The sequence below is a fragment of the Lutra lutra genome, chromosome 13 (assembly GCF_902655055.1).
Source record: "Lutra lutra chromosome 13, mLutLut1.2, whole genome shotgun sequence".
In the NCBI taxonomy this organism is placed as follows: Eukaryota; Metazoa; Chordata; class Mammalia; order Carnivora; family Mustelidae; genus Lutra; species Lutra lutra.
In genome coordinates this window covers 19,293,542-19,300,578 of record NC_062290.1, presented here as the reverse complement: position 1 = coordinate 19,300,578, position 7,037 = coordinate 19,293,542, and the positions used below count along the sequence as shown (strand labels likewise).

The 7,037-nt window shown below is 46.7% G+C and overlaps 1 pseudogene; it reads right to left on the bottom strand.

Moving 5' to 3' along the window:
- Positions 1 to 6,385: 6,385 nt before the first annotated feature.
- Positions 6,386 to 6,827, bottom strand: LOC125082937 (ATP synthase F(0) complex subunit C2, mitochondrial-like; annotated as a pseudogene).
- Between the last annotated feature and the right edge of the window lie 210 nt (positions 6,828 to 7,037).

Below are 7,037 nucleotides of genomic sequence, written 5' to 3'. Positions count from 1 at the left end.
AGAAAACAAGTGACAGATTAGTTTAATAATACTCATTAACAACTAATGAAACTGACAGTGTTTCCTCCTGAAAGCAGGTTGGCTGTGCGTGGATTTTAAGCAAATTCTGCTCCACCCCTCCACTCTGCGTTCCCTTCCCCTGTCTGCCTTTCACTATGGAGTGGGGGGTGGGAGGGCACTGCAAAGGAGTCACAACACAGGGTGTCCAGGGTGAGATGGTTGAGGGGACAAAGAGAACAAGAGACAACATCAGAGTTGGTGGAGAGAGAGACATTCCTGGGGATCCAAGGAGGAGGAGAGAGAAGGAGGTGAGTTTAACCTCCCCCACCAGCTGTCTCCAGACATGGAACCATTGTTAAAAACGAAATTTCCATTTGCCTCAAGAAGGAAAGAGTTAACAGGGGAAAAAAAAAAAAATCAGTGCTGCTTTTCAGGCATTGTTGTTTTTTTTTTTTTTTTTTCTTAAGAAAAAAATTATCCTAAGTAAGAATTTTAACGATATGCAGAAATCATAGCTGTCTTGCTGAATCGCTGTAGGACTGACCCCCCTTGACAGTTCTTAAATTATTCAGCTATCAAGGGCCTGCTAAACATTAAATTAAGCATCCTCTCTCCCCTGTCCTAAACCATTAAGTTATGCAAATGCACAGATAATGGGGCATATGACAGCTGGAGGCATTAATCACGCAGCTCTGTCTCTGGGCTGTTGTTATGTAGAAACTGCATCTGCCAACAGACCGAACAGCCACAATTAGATCTCACTTAATGGAATGAGGAGACACTACCTAGCCCTCCACACTTGTGTTAGGTTGTAGACCCGGGAGTGAATAAGGCACTTGGGAGATCCGCCTGCTCTCGCTCCCCCTCCCCCTTGCTCTCTTTTTAATACCTGCTCCTCCAATTGAAATGAAAAATTACCTGTAATTGTTAACATTTGCAAACAAAACCTGTCAGAAGACAAACCTGCTGTTTACAATGGATGTTTTTGTTGTTCCCCGGAAAGATTCTTTGGGGAATTTCCTTCATTTTTTTTTTTTTTAAACTAATTCTGTCTTTGAGAGGAGGCTGGGGCCTGGGAGTGGGAAGAAGCCAACAGACTTCCCAGTCCGGCCTCTAAATGGCCATCTGGAAGACACAGACTGACTCACCCCACGAAGCTGTTTGCTGGAACTCTCCGCAGCTCACCTTGGGCTCTTCGGTACCTGCTTTGCAGCAGTGGGCACCTGCCTGTCGGACAGCATCTTAGCTATGCTCCACCCGGGTCTCTCCCAGGAAGCCGTGAGCGAGATGTGGGGGGAGACATCCCATCCTCTTCCCAAGAACTGTTAATTCACTTCCTTATGACTTAAACATTCACTTTGCAGTTTATGAATTTTTTTTTTTAAAGCCTAACTGACCACCTTGTAAATGTTCAACAACTGGTTTTGTTGTTGTTGTTGTTGTGTGTGTGTGTGTTTTGGGGGGGGTTGTTTTGTTTTTTAGTTTTAGGATACAAAGACCACAAGGATTCTTTGTAGGAGTATCTGTGATTTGCTAACAGTTGCCATCTGTCTAGTGAGTTGGCGTATCTTTTTAATACCAAAACACTGGTTTCCAAATGGTTTGTCAAGAACCCTGTGGTTCCACACAGTCCTTCTGAGTAACTAGGAGCCATAGCTTCGTTGGAGAGATTCATGACCCCCACCGTCCCCACCCCCAAACAGCAAGAACACCACTTTTAATTGTTTGGAATCCTGAGCTTTTTGTGTTGGGGAGGAGGGATAAAAGTTCTTCTGTTTAAAATACGTAGTTTGGGAAACCACGGTTCTAAAACCAAGCCAAGGAGACATTCAGACTCAGATCCTGGCAGCATTCAGTCTCTGATTGGCTATTTGCTAAAATTAGAATCCTCTTCAATCAATAGCACTTGCCTCCTTGCCTCAAAATTTCTCCAACACTTTTAGAAAGTATACACGTATTTATGAGCAAGAAACCAAAAGTGGAAACTAGGGTGACGACCTCTCTCCCTCCCCCACTAAATTCCACTAACCCCTTTTTAGGGCTGATTAGCTCTAAGTGGGGTGAGTACACCCCACCTCCCTCTAGAAGCTCCACTCCATGGAGAAAGAGAGCAATCCAGTTGGAGGAAATCTGTACTGCTGAGGGAAAGACACGTGCACCTGTTTTGGGTAAGATTCAGTGAAGTCTGCTTGAGCAGGAAGAGGCTGCATTGAGTGCCTGCCAAGCCTTCCAGGACTGCTCTGTTCCGTGCTGTCTGTTCCTAAACCTTCCAGCCATTCTTCCTCTTAGCTCCATTCTCAAGTCTGGAAGAATCCAACCACATGGTTTCAGGTCCTGCTGGTCTCATCTGGAACCCTGGCCTCTGGAGTTCTGTTTCACCCTTCCCTGGCCCATCATCTTCCCACAAACATTGAGTGTTGGGAATTGGACAGGTAGGTATTCAGGACCAGGGTCTCCCACGAGGAAGTAGGGATAATATTCCAGGGCAGCTGGAATAAAACAGCACTGACACCCTGTTCTGAAGCTTAGACGGGACCACACTAGCATCATGCTTTCCAGTCTTTGAAGAAAGGACTTCTGCAAAATGTCTTAAAATAAAACCATTAACCACAAAACTTTTGTCACTATCACTGGCAAAGGGGCACTTAAGACCTAAGCCCCCAGATGTCAGCCAAAAAACACCATCAGCGCGTTGACATTAACCTAAGAGGTAGAGAGATGCATGACCCATGCCTAGATGGACCCGACTCCGCACACCCCGCTGGCCTCAGGGAGTTCTGCCGAAGAGCATGTAGAAACCCCTCAACTTAGAAACTCCACGGGCAACCCTCTCCGGGTGCCCTCCCTCTCCAGGAGCTTTCTCCTCTTGCTCAATAAACTTTGCTTTGCCTCCTCCACTCCTCATCTGGCTTACCTCTTCCTTCTTCAAAGCAGGATGACCAAGAACCGTGGGGCACTGAAGGCAGAGAATTCCTTCAAGAGTAGTCGTACCTCGACCACTAATCTCGGTGACCTTCCTCCACTTAACCCTGTATGCGTTTCACCAGTTCTTCATCTTAGGGGTGGTCATTGCCCTGGAAAGCCCTCCTGGAGCCCCTTCCAGGCCCCATCGCGCCTATGCTAGCTGGGCGTCGCTCATACCCCCTTCTGTGCTCCCGCTGGCAGCCTTCACAGGGAGTAGCCCTGCATTCGCATATCGGTCCATCAACGAACTTGTGACCCAGCTGAGGGTCCAGGCCTATCCGCCAGTGCTTTTCCAGGTGCATGCATGATTCACAGATCTTATTTAAAAAGCAGATGAGGGGCGCCTGGGTGGCTCAGTAGGTTAAGTATCTGCCTTTGACTCAGGTCATGATCCCATGGTCCTGGGGTGGAGCCCCATGTCTGGCTTCCTGCTCAGTGGGGAGTCGGCTTCGCCTTCTCTCTCTGGCTCTCCCCCTGCTCATGCTCCACATTCTTCAGCTCAGGTCATGATCTTGGGGTACTGGGATCGAGCTGCTTATGAGGCTCCCTGCTCAGCAGGGAGTCTGCTTTTCCCTCTCCCTCTGCAACCCTCTGCTCATGCTCTTTCAAATAAATTCTTACAAAATAAAATAAAAATAAAGACTAATTCCATTATCTCAGGGTTGCGGGATCCTACCCCATGTCGGGCTCACGCACTGGGCCTGGAGCCTACTTGGGATTCTCCCTCTTCCTCTGTCTCTCCCTCTCTTAAAAAAAAGTGATCACCGAGCGTGGGTGGGCCTGAGATTCTGCATGTCTAATGGGTTCCTGGGGAATGTCATTGTTTCCATTCGTGAACCACATCCCAAGTAGCCAGGCCCTGAACAATTTTCTAACGGGGCCTCTGTGCTGAGAGTACAAGGCTGAATGATTACCCACCTCCCACCACTGGTTGTTAAATGACTGACAGCCAAGTCTACCTAACGAGGCTTGTGTCCAATGAACCCACAATAGGCCCTCATATAATTAGGCTACTTGTTACTAGAAACAATTCAGGTACCCATACAAATGGCTAATTAGCCCCCTATTCATCTCAAGGCATCTCAGAGTAACCTCAATAGAAGCTGACTCCTCCCCCACCCCAGCCCCGCAACCCTGTCCCTCCCTGCACGACTGTCAGCGAGCAGTCTTCTCCCTCCAAGCACTGTTAGAATGATTTTTTAAATTGAGTGATGGTGCTCAAACAAAACAACAAAATCTATTCACAGATCTCATTCCTGGCTTTTTGTCTGTCTTCCCACTGGAGGGGAAGGTCCGTGAATGCATGTCCATCTCCAGGTCTCATCACCTCATCAGTACAGAACACACTGCCTTGCATTGAATCATCAGAAAGCAACTGGAGCGCACAGACCACCAGGGCACTTGAACCATAGGCTTCTACAAGTTCAATGTGCCCATGCCTACTTTCCATGGAGGTCTTGAACCACCCTGTTCTTCCTGTTATAAACATGGATAGACCCAGAGCCAAAAAGGCAGAGATCTGATCAAAAACATGTCTTCACCTTGGAGCAGAGGTACTGAACATCATTCGGTAGCTTTAAACGTCAGCCAGTTTTAAAAATGCTGGAGTCTTCTGGAAATGCCGATTTGCATGGGGAGGGAAAAAACCATCATTCTTTCCTGATGATCTTTATTTTTGAGGATCCTAGTACCTCCTGCACTGTTAACATGTGTTCTAAGACAGAAAGCTTTCCATTTTTGTCCCAGGGGTTTGATCTTCTAGGAAAGTTGTTTAACAAAGCCCCCACCCATGAAGCCTGGCTCAGGGCAGGTGCATAAATTTGGAAGATGGTTTCACTAAAGCAGCTCTAAACTTTAGAACAACACTTTAAAAGTGGCAGTAGAGGAAATTTGCATTTTCTGACAGTAAGAACTGGGCCTGGATTAAAATATTAAAGATTTGGGACGCCTGGGTGGCTCAGTTGGTTAAGCAGCTGCCTTCGGCTCAGGTCATGATCCCAGCGTCCTGGGATCGAGTCCCACATCGGGCTCCTTGCTTGGCAGGGAGCCTGCTTCTCCCTCTGCCTCTGCCTGCCACTCTGTCTGCCTGTGCTCACTCTCGCTTCTCTCTCTATGACAAATAAATAAATAAAATCTTTAAAAAAAAATATTAAAGATTTAACTATTTTTCCATGAGCATTTACTTCTACAAATATCAGAAACTGTTCAGTTGAAAATTAAGAAACAAGGCAGGAGGAACAAATATAGACTCATCTACCCTCCCTTCTGTATTTCTAGTGCTCTGTTTTGTTCAGGTATATTTTCAGAGTAACAGTAGGTAACCCAATTCATACCAGTTAAGCTAAGACGTAAAATGAGTTGGCTCATATAGTGGTCAAATTCACAGCAACAGCATCAGGAATAGCTGGATCCAGGGTTTCTACCAAGGTCAGATGTTAGATCTGTAACTCACAAATGCTTCAGCACAAACAGTATGAAATCACGTATATGTTGGTTAAGCTTTAAAGATAGTGTGCAGCCCTAGTAGAACCATTACAGAAAAAGGGAAACCCACAAGAGGCAACAACAATAATAGAACTATTCTATTATCTGTATCAAAGTTCTATTATCTGTATCAAAGCCAACACCAAGGCTTTGGCAATTAACATAGTAAGTGTAAGAAAACAGGGGTTAGGGGTGCCTGGGTGGCTCAGCCAATTAAGTATCTGCCTTCAGTTCAGGTCATGGGGATTGCCCATACTGGGCTCCCTGCTCAGTGGGAAGTCTACTTCTCCCTCTCCCTCTGCAGCTCCCCCTGCTTATAGTTGCTTGCATTCTCTTCAACTAACAATCTTAAAAAAAAAAAAAAGAAAAGAAAGAAAGAAAGAAAACAGGGGCTAGTTAATTAGCATAATGAATGTTAGAAATTTTTTTTTTTAAGATTTTTATTTGACAGAGAGGGAGAGAGACGGATAGAGCACAAGCAGGGGGAACAGCAGAGGGAGAGGGAGAAGGCCCCCAACAGAGCAGGGAGCCCAAAGCAAGGCTCCATCCCAGCCATGCAGAATCATGACCTGAGCCAAAGGCAGATGCCCAACTGACTGAGCCACCCAGGCATCCCAGGAATGTGTTTTTAATAGTGAAATTTTAAGTTATGTGGGCAGGCCAAGTATTTTTGAGGTGTTCCTATCCTTTATGAGAATAGTATACATCATTTCTGCTAGACTTATAGCTTTCACCCCTAGAGAAAGATCTCAGTGCTTCCCTAACCAAACTTTTTATTATTATTATTATTATTATTATTACAGTAATTATTTGTCTTCCCTCTGTCAAACCCTGAGCAAACCACTTTCCCCGAGCTTCCTGTGGAGGTATAGGAAAAGGAACATACAGGGCAGATGAGACACAAGAGGAAGACCTATGGGAGGTGGACACAGCCCCTTCATGTGGCAAAGAGGCTAAGAAGGGCCACCATCAGGCAAAAGAGCCCCATGGCATCCAAGAGGAGAAAGCCCAGAATAGCGTTGGGGAAGAGGGGCTGCTTCAGAGGGGGATTCCTGAAATAACCCATGACAAGGCTCCCAGACACAGTCCCAATCCCAGCCCCAGAGCCCCTACCACGGCAGTCCCAGCCCCAATGAACTTGGCTGCTGTGTTGATGTCCTTGCGACAACACTGGTTCAGAATCTGCGGCTGGGAATGAGTGAGATCAGGGGAAGTGAGGCTGCCAGGCTGCTGAGGCTCTTGTAAGGTACCTCACCCACCAGCGTGTCTGATGGTTCTAGCACCCCTGCAGACAGTGATCGGCTCAACATACTGACCAAGAAGGGGGTCAAGACGAACTTTGCACAGGGGCCCATTTTCAGGGGTTGAGGGGCTGGAGCAGGAGTGCTTGTACCCATGCAGAGAACTTCCCTGAACAATCCTGTGTCAAGCCATGGGTTTGGAAAGCTTCTGGTTATTGGATGTTGACCTTAAGGTAAAAGAAGGTCACCTCTGAAATCCCTCTGTCTCCGCCACCAGCGAACATTCTGTATGAAAACTCTGATGGGGCCACTCTGCAGAGGCTGCACCCCACGCAAAATCTGGTTATC